At 44.1% G+C, this 12,284-nt stretch overlaps 1 protein-coding gene across 3 annotated transcripts in view; it reads left to right on the forward strand.

The window, feature by feature from the left end:
* The first annotated feature begins 581 nt into the window (after nucleotides 1-581).
* The window catches only part of LOC143172055 (interleukin-6 receptor subunit beta-like), an 80,741-nt gene continuing 69,038 nt past the window's right edge, over nucleotides 582-12,284 (forward strand). For 2 of the 3 annotated variants that reach the window (XM_076361285.1, XM_076361287.1), the window contains exon 1: nucleotides 582-696. The gene's annotated coding sequence lies outside the window, so the exon portion shown is untranslated. Of the gene's footprint in view, nucleotides 697-4,876; nucleotides 4,929-12,284 lie in introns of those variants that run through there. The other variant, XM_076361286.1, reaches the window with a different exon arrangement.

A 12,284-nucleotide genomic window follows, 5' to 3' on the forward strand; every position in this document is an offset into this window, starting at 1 on the left:
GGCCTGCCCGGGAGGACACCCCCACCGCGCCGGCAGCACAGGCCCGGCCAACTAAGGGCCGGGAAAAGCTTCCAGAGGCCCCGCCGGCGGCGGCCCGGGCTGAGGCTGTCTCGCTTCAGCTAGGAGCCCTGCGGCTGCCGCCCACCGCGCAGGCGAGAGCCGCAGGGGCGACAGAGATGACTGCGCTCTCGCCCCCCTCCCCGAGAAATGGCGTTCTCCAGCCCCTCATCTGTTCTTACATGCCCTGAAACACACCTTGAGGGAAAAACCCTGCGGGGAAGCATTTCTCCGAGGTGAGGGGGACCCAGGCACAGCCCTCACCTTCTCCCCACCGCCAAAGGGAGCGAGGAGCACCGGGCAGATGGCGGCGGTTGGGGAGGGGGGGAAGGCACCCACCTCCCCTCACACAATGCTGCTACTCCTTCCCACCCCCAGCTAGCCGCATGCACCTCTTGCGCTTGGGATCCTGGTACCAGCCGGCCCATTACTGGAAGCTCCGCCCCCTTTCGGCGACGTCACGCGCCCCGCGCGCCAATGGCAGCGCGAGTCGGGGAGAGAAGAGCGCGTGCGGGAGAGACTGTGACTGGGTATGGGGCCGCGCGTGCGGGACGGCGGCGTGATGGTGCGGCGTGGCGGAGCCGTTATTTAGGGACTCGCAGTGAGGGGTGGAGTGCTGTGAGGCGGTAACGGTAGCAGGTAAGAGTTGGTGAGGCTTGCGGCTGTAGGCGGTTTTCCCCTTTCTGTTCAGCGCCTCCCCAGCTTCCCTGCCGTCTCTGTGCGTCTCTCCCTGAGGGGTGTCCGCCCGCTGGGGGCCGCATTGGCCCGTTCTTTCCCTCTGTGCCGTAGCCGGGCTCGGTGGGCCATGTGCCGCGGGTGGGCGCTTGGCCAGGGCTGGCTGGGAGAAGGGGGGGAGGGTGGCAGCCCTGCGCTACTTGCTTCCCGAGTCGATCCTTCGCGGTGAGGGTGCCCGGCTGCAGCCTTCTCTGCTCGCGGTCGCGAGCGGCCCTCCCCGAGTAGGGCTCGGCCCAGCAGGGTGAGCTGTGAGGGGGCGCGGGTACTGCCACACGCTCCCTGCCGCGGCTTTTCGCCTCCTCTTGGCAGGCGCTGACGGAACTGGCCTAGTGGTGGCGCTTAAATCGCAATATGGCCTCGCCCGCTGCCGGGCCGCCTGGGGCCTCCTCGGTATGGGGGGGGGAGGGCGGGCTGTCGAGTCTATTTTCTTGCCGCTGTGCGTAATACCAGCTGTTGCGGGTGGCCCGTCCGTAACCCTTCCCCTGTCTTGATGCGGTTTTATTGACCTACTGGTATGGCATGGAGGTTAAGACTGAAGATTATCCGTTTTTTTCTGTAGTGTGGTGGTTGGTAATGCCGACAGCCTTAATTAATAAAGATACTGTGTCTCTCACCAGACGCGTATCTTCTGGCTTTTTCAACTCTGATAAGCTTGACCATATTATTGGCAGGTATTTTCTTGTTGAAAAGCGTTGTGTTTTACCACCTTCACTAGAAGTGGTCTGTTCTTCTGGCCTGTAGACCAGAAGGTAGAAAACCGTTGGCCTTGAAAGAAAGGCACGCTTTGTTTTACACCTGGTCTAACTACCGGAGGATTCCCTGAGGAATTGGGGAGGAGCGGGTGCAGTGAGCAGCCTGGATTGTCTGCTAACTTCCGATGTGCTCCTGAGCTCCAGTCAACCTTGCAGTGGGTCTTCCTAAAGAAAAACGGTGTCATTTTCATCTTGCAGGTGATGAAACTGAGGCACAAAGGAAAGCAGTCTGCAAAGTGTGCTGGCAGTGAAGAGGAAAATAAATCCTAGTCTGTTTTCATCCTTGTTTTAGGCTGACTAGGTGATTGCCAGCTGGTGGCTGCTTGTTACTTCTGAGGCATTTCTGAAAGAAACTGGTAATAGAATTGTGGGGTTATTGTTTAGTCATTAGTGATCTGTCTTGTCACTGAGAAGGGGGGGGGAATAGGGGTCCACAAACTGAAGAGGATGGATACTTTGGGGAGTTATGGGCTTTTTTCTTTCATCCTCTATTCCCTTATAGAACATAAAATTAATTATATTCCTCTTCCTAAATGCTGTTACTTTCAGAGGAATAATGATATGTAAAAGGTATCTGTTGAAAGCGCATAACTTCTGAATTTAACAGACTTTTAATCTGTACGTTAGTGCATCACAACAGGAGAGGATGATGAAAAATTGAGATTGCTTCCTAGAAGTAAAGCATTAAAAAGAAATATTTTGATCTTGTTTGTGTCTAGAAGTGTGATCTCTTCAAGTAAAGCCCATATATAAATGTTTTCGGGGTGAAAAAAAATGCACATCTATAAATCTCTACACAGAATGGAGACCCACTGTCTCTCTCCCATGCTGCTTCTCTGGAGGATTAGTACTAATGTGGTTGTCGGAAAAGAAATAAACCTCTTGGCCAACTTTTTTTTCAGGATGATTCTTACATTAGCAAGAACTGTCCACATTAGAGAACCAGCGTTGGTGGTTGTCAGTCTTGAAGGTTTGATTTCAAGATGAGAATGTGGAATGCTAAGATGTTATTTTGTATAGATTAATTTGCTTTTTAGACTAAAGCTACTTGCTAGCTGCAAAAAAATCTGAAGCATTTCAGAGAAAGTGATCTGCAGTTTAAGAAGGTAACAGGAAGAACAACTTAACTATTGTAAGCAAATATTTGGTGCCTCCAATGAGGTATTTCAGTAATTTTAATCTGTGCCTCTTTGGGGTGTTTTTTTTTTTTACTCTGAGTGCTATACTAAAACACTAAATGCTATACTAAAACACTAAATGTAGGGAGAAGCTTCCTTCTAGAGGCAAAGGAATGAGTAATGTGGAAAACTGACTTTCCCTATTTGGTGAAAGGGATAGAGAAGAGGTTACTTGATATCACTTGTGTATAGGTATTTTCAATATGAAAATGAATTTCAGAATATTCTGTGCATATAATGTTATGTAAAATTTTTCAAGTGATTATCTTGGAGGTGTCTGAGGTTTTTGAGTCTCATAAATATTTCCAAGAAGGAAGTAAGCTTGGAGGAAGGAAGGAAGTTTGCAGATGAAATACTCCTAATTAGAAAGCAGTTACAGCTTGAGTAATCAAAATTCCTTGAGGGTAGTTACAGCTTTTAGATGGGCTTGTATTACTGTTGTCCCACAAGCAGGGTCCGGTACCTGGTGTGCAATAAGCCAATTGTACACATAGAGCCAAGAGATTTATTTAGCTTATGTTTGCACAAAGACGGGTGCTAGGTGGTAATTCCACAAAGCTAGTACACCACACAAGAACTACAGTGTATTTATATTGTTACATGATTAGCAAAAGCCTGCCTAAGTTCATGCTCATTGGTTAGTTATGTTCAAGTTAGCCTCGCTTGCCATGTAAATTAGCACACATGCTCCTTGCAGGTGTGGGGGGGCCAAATCTTTCCAGTCTTGAATTGAGTTGGTGGTCGTGATCTCCCCCTGCCACCTTTACCTTTCCCCTAGTTACCGCAGTTTCTTGCTGACTTCTTGTTTCTTTGGCAATCATCTAGCCTCTGATGCCTTCTAGGGCAGGATGTTCCCCTTTTATCAGTCTTCTAGTTCTTCTTCAAGGGCATAGTTGTTGTAAGGCATGCATTGTTTATACAAGGTAATCAGGCTAGTACAATGAAGACTACAGTCTAGGTTAGGTATTAACCCAAACATATGGCTACATTTCCCCCCTTTGAGACTATAAAAGAGGAACTTCACTATAGTTTCTCTTATATTAGTCTCATCCTCTCATAACTTTGTCTCCCTATTATAGAACAATATTTCCAAAAACACTGTGTTATTACGTAGATACATACAAAAGCTAATAAGGCAATTATTATAATGCTTAATAACTTTTTTTAATCCATACACTCAGATCAGGGAACCAGGAAGACAACTATTTAAATGTTTCTTCAAATCCGTAAGATGTGTCATCCCTTTGTATCTCATGGAGTATTTTAGTCTGTTTCCAAATCTCTTCTGAATGTGTAGAAATCCTACCATTCTGGTCTACATACACATAAACAACTTGTATTTAAAACTGTGCACACTCCTCCTTGGGAGGTTAGCATCATATCTAGAGCCAATCTGTTCTGTAAAGTGATTTTAGCCAATTCAGACACTTCTTCTTGTAGGGCTTTAATAGCATCGTGAATCTCGTTCCCAATTTTCTCAATTACTGCAGAAATATTTACTATAGCTTTTTCTAATTCACTAACTCCTAACCAGGGGGGAAACCATCTAGCGAAGGAGTGAAATCCTGTGGGTCTGTCAATCAATGGATTCTCTGTGTTTCTTTTACTTCCCATTCTTGTTCTACTGTATCATTGTATGATGCTTGGTCACTGTTACTCTGTACATTTTTTACAAATATCGGGAAAAAGAAATTGAGGGGTATTCCTATTAAAGAAATACCTTTCTTAGAATGCTCGGGAAAATGAGTACAGATCCAACAATTAGACTTGTTCACCATTTGTGCTGGGTTTTTTTTTCTTCTCTTTTTTTTCATCAAAGTAAAATGCCAATTGTGTTCTCACAGATTTCCTGGTTCCCCATAAGACACTTCAGCATTTCTTAATTTCATCCATAGGCAACAGAGGAGTATCACCCCCCCTTAGCTCCTTCATTTCTTTTCCTAAAGAGATCTGTATACCTGCACAAATACACTAGCAAAGATATGAAAACAATTACCAAAATGCAATACAAAGATATTAAGCCTTGTATACAGTCTAGCTCAATATATGACTTTCCAGAGTCCCAACTACAGTTCATTGGGATCGAGAGAGCTTCAGCTTCAGTGGTCCTGTTTCTTCAGAGATCCACTCCTTCTGTGGAACTTTCTTCACGCGAGTATAGTGTATCCACGAATCTATACCCTTCACTTTCACAGCGGTATAAGTGGTAAGTAGCACCAGGTAAGGTCCTTTCCACCTTTCTTTCAAAGGCTCATCCTTCCAGGTGTGGATGTAAACTTCATCTCCAGGTTGAAATTCATGCACCGGTGAATCTAAAGGCAAAGGAGCTCGCTGGTTAAGGTACCTGTGCAAGGAAGACAAAGTCTGCGACGAGGATAATGAATAATTGACCAGCATTCCCTCTCCTTTCCTGTGCATTTGGTCCTCTTTTCCTGTCATCGAATTTACAGGATATGGTTTTCCATACAGTATTTCAAAAGGACTCACTTTTTCTCTTACTCTAGGAGTAACCCGAATTCTCATTAATGCTCTAGGTAGGACATCTACCCACTTCATTTGCGTTTCCTGACATAGCTTCGAGATCTGTCTCTTTAGGGTCCGATTCATCCTTTCTACCTTCCCGCTTGACTGTGGCTCCAAGGGGTATGTAAATCCCATTGTATTTCTAAAAACTTAGAGACCCCTTGAACTATTTCCACTACAAAGTGAGGTTCATTGTCTGATGCCATCCCTTCAGGGATGCCGAATCTCGGAATCACCTCTTTGAGCAGAATTCTAACCACTTCCCTGGATTTGTTGGTACGGCACGGGAAGGCTTCAGGCCACCCAGAAAAAATATCAACTAACACTAAGAGATACTTAAACTGGTTACATTTTGGTAAGTCAGAGAAATCTATTTGCCAGTATTCCCCCGGGGTTTGACCCCATCTCACTTCCCCGAGGGGAGGTTCCCATTGAACTTTTCTCGGTGGAATCAACGCTCCAAACAATGATTCCTTTTCAGCAACTCTTTTAGCTGTTTCATCTGCCTTTTGATTTCCTTTCATAACCTCAGTTTGTCCTTTCTGGTGGGCTTTGCAGTGTACAGTTGCAACTTCTTTTGGTCCCAGAACAGCTTGCAGCAGTTTTAAAATCTCTGGTCCATGCTTGATAGGAGTTCCCTGAGAGGATAACAGTCCATGCTCTTTCCAAATGGCTCCATGTGCATGGACCACTCCAAACGCATATTTGGAATCTGTGTATATGTTTACCCTTTTATCTTTGGGTAGCTCTAAAGCTCGAGTAATAGCTATGATTTCCGCTTTCTGAGCGGAGGTGGCAATGCTCATGCTTTGACTTCCTCTTGTTGAGTTACCACGGCATATCCAGCTTTTCGTTCTCCATTCACCATGAAGCTACTTCCATCTGTGAAAAGTTCAACTTCTGGATCACTTAATGGTACATCTTTCAAATCAAGTCTGCTGGAATATACCTTTTCGATAACATGTAGGCAGTCGTGTTCTAGCTCTCCCTTCTCGTCTGTTGGCGTTAAAGTGGCAGGATTTAAGGTTGAAGACATTTTTAAAGTGACATCGTCTTGTTTGATCAACACCGCCTGATATTGGGCTAGCCTGCTAGGAGAGATCCAGTGGTGCCCCTTTTGTTCAAGTACAGCCATCGCTGCATGCAGTACAAAAACTACGATAGGCTGCCCCAAGGTTAATTTCCGGGCTTCTTTAACTAGCAGCACCGCTGCAGCTATAGCTCTCAAACATGCAGGCCATCCTTTGCTTACTTCATCTAACTGTTTGGAGAAGTAAGCTACCGGTCTTTTCCAGTCTCCCGGAGTCTGGGTCAGATCTCCTAATGCTACATGTTGCCTTTCATGCACATATAGCGTAAATGGTTTTGTCGGGTCCAGCAACCCCAAAGCGGGGGCCCTCATTAATTCAGTTTTGATGGTATCGAATCCTTTCCGGCATTCTGGGGTCCATTCCAAAGTTTCCCCAGGTCCTTTGATAGCAGCATATAATGGTTTGGCAATTAAACTGAAGTTTGGTATCCAAAGTCTGCACCACCCTGCCATTCCCAGGAATCCTCGCAGTTCTTTCTTAGACCGTGGAGGAGCTATTTGACAAATAGCTTCCTTTCGTTCCATGCCCAGTTCCCTTTTTCCCTGAGATATTTCAAATCCCAGGTAAATTACGGTTGTCTGCACAACTTGGGCCTTTTTCTGGGATACTCGGTACCCAGCCAGTCCTAAGAAATTCAACAAATCTCTGGTCACAATTTTGCATTCCTGCTCAGTCTTTGCCCCCAATAGTATATCATCTACATATTGTAACAGGGTAGTGGAAGGATTCTTACCTTGCCATTCTTCCAATTCTTTGGCAAGTGCGTTACCAAACGAGGTTGGGCTGTTCTTGAATCCTTGCGGTAGTACAGTCCAGCAGAGCTGTGTCTTCCTTCCGGTGGTGGGACTCTCCCGTTCAAAGGCGAAAATCTGCTGGCTCTCCTCTTCCAGGGGAATGCAGAAGAAGGCATCCTTTAAATCTAACACTGTAAAATACACATTGTCTTCGGGTATTGCAGAGAACAAGGTATAGGGATTTGGTACAACTGGATGTACATCAACTGTGATTTTATTAATTTCTCTTAAGTCTTGTACCAATCGATACTCTTGGGTTTGAGGTTTCTTAACTGGTAAGATGGGAGTATTGTACTCTGATTGGCACTCCCGCAACAGTCCATACTGCATAAAAGTATTAATCAACGGTTCTAGGCCCGCTCTAACCTCTAATTTCATAGGGTATTGTCTTTTTCTTACTGGTTGAGCTCCCGATTTTAATTCGACCTTTACCGGAACAGTGTTCTTGGCTGGTCCAGGTTTCTTGGAAGCCCATACCAGGGGTATTATAGCATTCAAAATTTCCTCTGAGATTCTGGTCTCTTCTTGTTTCTTTTCAGTCAATAGACACAGTTGTCCCCAGGTCCAACCAGTAGAGGCTGAAGATGTATTCCCAGCAGGTGCATGCACAAAGAGCACACATATACACAATATATATATATACATATATGCAGATGTACAGATGTACGTATATACATAGCCAGCAACACAGATCACAGACACTCAGAGCCCTCACCCGACCACAGACAGCACCAATGGCCTCATCCTGCTCCCCTCTCTGGCTGAGTAGGATCAAGTCCACTAATGAGACTCTATATATATATATATATACACACACATATATGTACAAGGTGGATCCCTCCAGCAGCTGGGCTCAGACTCAAGTCTGCCCAGTAGCTGCCCCCTGGATCCCAGTCTCCCTAGTTCCTGGCACCTGGATGGATGAGTCCCTAAGGCCACAGTCCCATTCCAGTGGCTGGTACAGACTGTCACGTGCACACGCACACAGAGCTGGCCAGGACTTTCCAGTTCCCACTAACTGCCCCCCCACTGTGCTCTCACCCCTAGAGATATACAAGCGCTCTCATACCCAGAGTTGGCTGGGACTCTTCTGGTCCCACAGAAGATCCCTCTGAGTGCTCTCACCCTTAGAAGACACACAGGCACACTCACACACAGAGCTGGCCCTTAGAGACCCATTCACCTCCCTTGTTCCCAGGCCACTTAATCTCTTCACCAGCTAGTCCGGCTTGATCTTCACTAGCAGTGACACACTCACTCACACACCTGCACTCACTTCCGTTGCTGGCACCACAGACCCATGGGCCCTCTGACTTGTGGTCTGACTCCAGTTGGTGGCACTTAGACCCCCATACGCACACATGCACACAGAATAGAGAGCCACCCACCTGTTACTGTAAATCGGCAGATGATGAACTCTCTAAGACTCAATTTGGAGTTTTAGAAAGCAGGCATTCTTTATTGCAGCGCCGGGTGCAAGGTGGCATTCCACAAATCAAGCACACTTATGGCTAGATCACCGTTACATTTATACACAAGAATTATAAGGTAGTACGCTCCCAGTTACAATGATTGGTTAGTGATTTACATATAATTATAATATCTGTTGTGTCATTCTCTTCTGTTACTACGCTTGCGCGGGGGAAGGGCCTTCACCTGGGCAAGGGTCTTCTTGACCTGTGGGTGTGTTTTTTAGTATTATAATGAAGGCAGTTCACTTCAGGACACCTTAAAAGTAGGTTTTGTTGCCAAGTTGGCCAGCTGGATATCTACCTTGCCAGGTTGTCAAATAACTCATCCCATATACAATAGAACCTAGGGGCTCTGGTTATGGTCTAGAGAGTCCAGAGAATAGGGACTTCAAGCAACACAGCCTCAAATAATAAGTAACACAGCAACCTACACATAACGCTACCATAGAGGTGAACTTATTAGAATCAAAATGTTCTTATAGTTGATTATTTCACAACCTAAAGATTCAGTAAAACTTAAGATAATCTCCAACAATTCCCCCCTTTGAAAGTTTTGAAAATCATTTCAATACTTTCATTCTAACATTTATTTTTAAATTAGTGAGAATCCTTATATTTTAGTGGGAATCTTCGGAACTGTTTCTTGTTCATCTTATTGTCTGGCCACTGCTTGGATGATCATTCGATTAAATGCAGTCTTACTGTTTATTTGCCTTTTTAAACAATAGTAAATCAAAATAATTGTTAAAAGATTATCAACAAGACTAATGCAGTGCTAATCAGTGATTTTATCCATGAACTCAAATTTCATCCTAGTCCCTTGAAGATTTTTATCTCCTCAGGATTAAGGTTTGGAATTTGAGTAGAATTACATCCCAATCTTAATAAATTTCCATGTTTTACTAATTCTCCAGCTGGTTCAAATTTCGCTAGAAAATTGGTTCCCACTAACATCCAAACCAATATCCATTCCCATTTCTGAAAAGAATACACAAAATTAGACATATTTCAGAGTCAGTTTTGAGGTCTTATCTTCCTTATTGACAATTTTCCACGATGGTGGGGCTTTCTTCACCCTGGTGTAGTGTATCCACGCTTCTGATTCAGCTATCTTGATGGCGGTGAAGGTAGTCAACAGTACTTGGAAAGGTCCTTTCCAACGTTCCTGAAGGGGTTCGGAAGTCCATGTTTTCACGTAAACATAATCTCCTGGTTGGAAATCATGTACTGAATTCTCCAAAGACAGAGGCCTGTTCCAAACAACTATACTCCGAAGCGCAGTTAAAGCTTTTCCTAGGGGAAGTAGATAGTTATATATATATCTTGTTTTCCTTTTATATGTACATTCAAATTCGGTTCTGGAGACTCATACAGTTTTCCGCATAACAACTCGTACGGACTAATTAAGGTTCCACTCTTAGGTTGAATCTAAATTTGCAAAAGAGCCAATGGGAGTGCCTGAGGCCATTTCAAATTAGTTTCCTGACTTTTTACTTGACAGATTTTACTAATCTGTCTTTTCAATGTTTGATTCATTCTTTCTACTTTATCACTGGATTATGGCCTCCAAGGTGTATGCAAATTCCAAGTAATTCCCAACATTTTACTAACGCCCTGCACCATTTCTGCAATAAAATGTGGATCTCTATCTGAAGATATTCCTATTGGTACTCCAAATCTCGGGATAATTTCCTGCAATAGCCACTTAATAACTTCTTTTGCTTGGTTGGTCCGACAGGGAAAGGCTTCTGGCCATCCTGTAAAAGTATCAACCCCTACCAAAATGTACCGATACCCATTTTGGCGAGGTAATTCTGAAAAATCAATTTGCCAATAATCTCCTAGTTCCATTCCCGATTTCAATATTCCCACTTGAACCTTTCTCTTTACAACTGGGTTGTTTTTCAAACATATCTCACATTTTGCAGTTATCATTTTAGCCATTTCTAGCATTTTTACTGATACTATTTGTTCTCTTAAAAGTGTCACCAATGCTTCTGCTCCCCAATGACATTCCTTATGTTTTGCCTGTATTATTTCTCTCATTATTAGTGGTGGGACTACTACTTGGCCTTGTGATGTTATCCACCATCCTGCCAGGTTCTTTTTTGCATCTAACAACTTACCTAATTTCTCGCCTTCCTCTGAATACTTAGGTTTCTCCCTTGGTAGAGCAATGGTTTTAGTAGGGATCAATGCCATTTGAAAGGCATCTCTCTTTGCAATTCTCCTAGCTGTCCTGTCTGCCAATTTGTTTCCTATAATTTCTTTTGTATTTCCTCATTGATGTGCTTTACAGTGCATGATTGCCACCTTAATCGGTTCTTGGACTGCTTGTATTAATTTTAAGATTTCTCCTTGGTATTTAATACTCGTCCCCTGAGAGGATAATAATCCCCTTTCCTTCCACAGGGCTCCATGAACATGTACTATATGCCAAAGACATACTTTGAATCAGTCCAAATGTTCACTTTCTTCCCCTCACTTAACTCCAATGCCCTCGTCAAGGCTATCAATTCTGCCTTTTGGGCTGAAGTTGTGCAGGGTAAAGAATTTGCTTCTACAACAGCATTCTCAGTAGTCACCGCATAGCCTGCATATCGGATCCCGTCCTCCACAAAGCTGCTACCGTCCGTGTATAATTCCCAATCAGGATCTTCCAACGGGCTATCCTTTAAGTCTTCTCGACTGGAATAGACATGTTCAATGGTCACCAAACAGTCATGTTCTATTTGTCCTTCTTCCTGCACGGAGTTCAAAAAGACTGTGGGGTTAATTAAGTTAGTCGTTTTCAAAATGACATCATCCTGTTCTGTCAAAATCACTTGATATTCCATCATTCTGCTAGGGGATAACCAATGACCCCCCTTTTGTTCTAGAACAGTGATTACCATGTGTGGTACATATACTGTTATTGTCCTTCCCAAAGTTAATTTCCGGGCTTCTTGTATTAACATCACTGTAGCGGCGACTGCTCGGAGACATGTAGGCCAACCTTTACTTACAGTGTCCAGTTGTTTGGAGAAATACCCAACCGGTCTTTTCCAGCTTCCCATTTTCTGAGTCAGCACCCCGAGGGCAAGATGTTGCCTTTCATGAACAAATAACTGAAAATCTTTGGTTAGATCTGGAAGCCCCAATGCTGGTGCAGTCATTAAAGCCTGTTTTAAGTTCAAGAAGGCTCTTTGCTGTTCTGGACCCCACACAAACGGTACAACCTTTTGGGCTTCATAAAGCGGCTTTGCCATCAGACCATAATTCATTATCCAAAGGCGACACCATCCAGCCATTCCCAGAAATGCTCTTAATTCATGAACATTTCTATGTTTGGGAATACTATAAATTGCTTCCTTATGGTCTGTTCCCAACTGTCGTTGCCCTTTTGAAACCTCAAAGCCCAGATATATTACAGTTTGGCTTGCTGTCTGCGCCTTATTCCTAGAAACTTTGTACCCATTCAGTCCAAGAAAGTTTAAAAGGTCTATTGTTATCTTGATGCAGGTCAGTCTTTCTTCTGTAGCAATCAAGATGTCATCCACGTATTGTAGAAGCAAATGTGCAGGTTTAGGTCCTGTATCACTTTGTTTCCACCGTTCCAGATTTTTCGCCAACTGATTACTGAAGATCGTTGGACTATTCTTGAATCCTTGCGGCAGTCTTGTCCATGTTAATTGTGTCTTTT

The sequence above is a fragment of the Aptenodytes patagonicus genome, chromosome W, assembly GCF_965638725.1.
Source record: "Aptenodytes patagonicus chromosome W, bAptPat1.pri.cur, whole genome shotgun sequence".
NCBI lineage: Eukaryota > Metazoa > Chordata > Aves > Sphenisciformes > Spheniscidae > Aptenodytes > Aptenodytes patagonicus.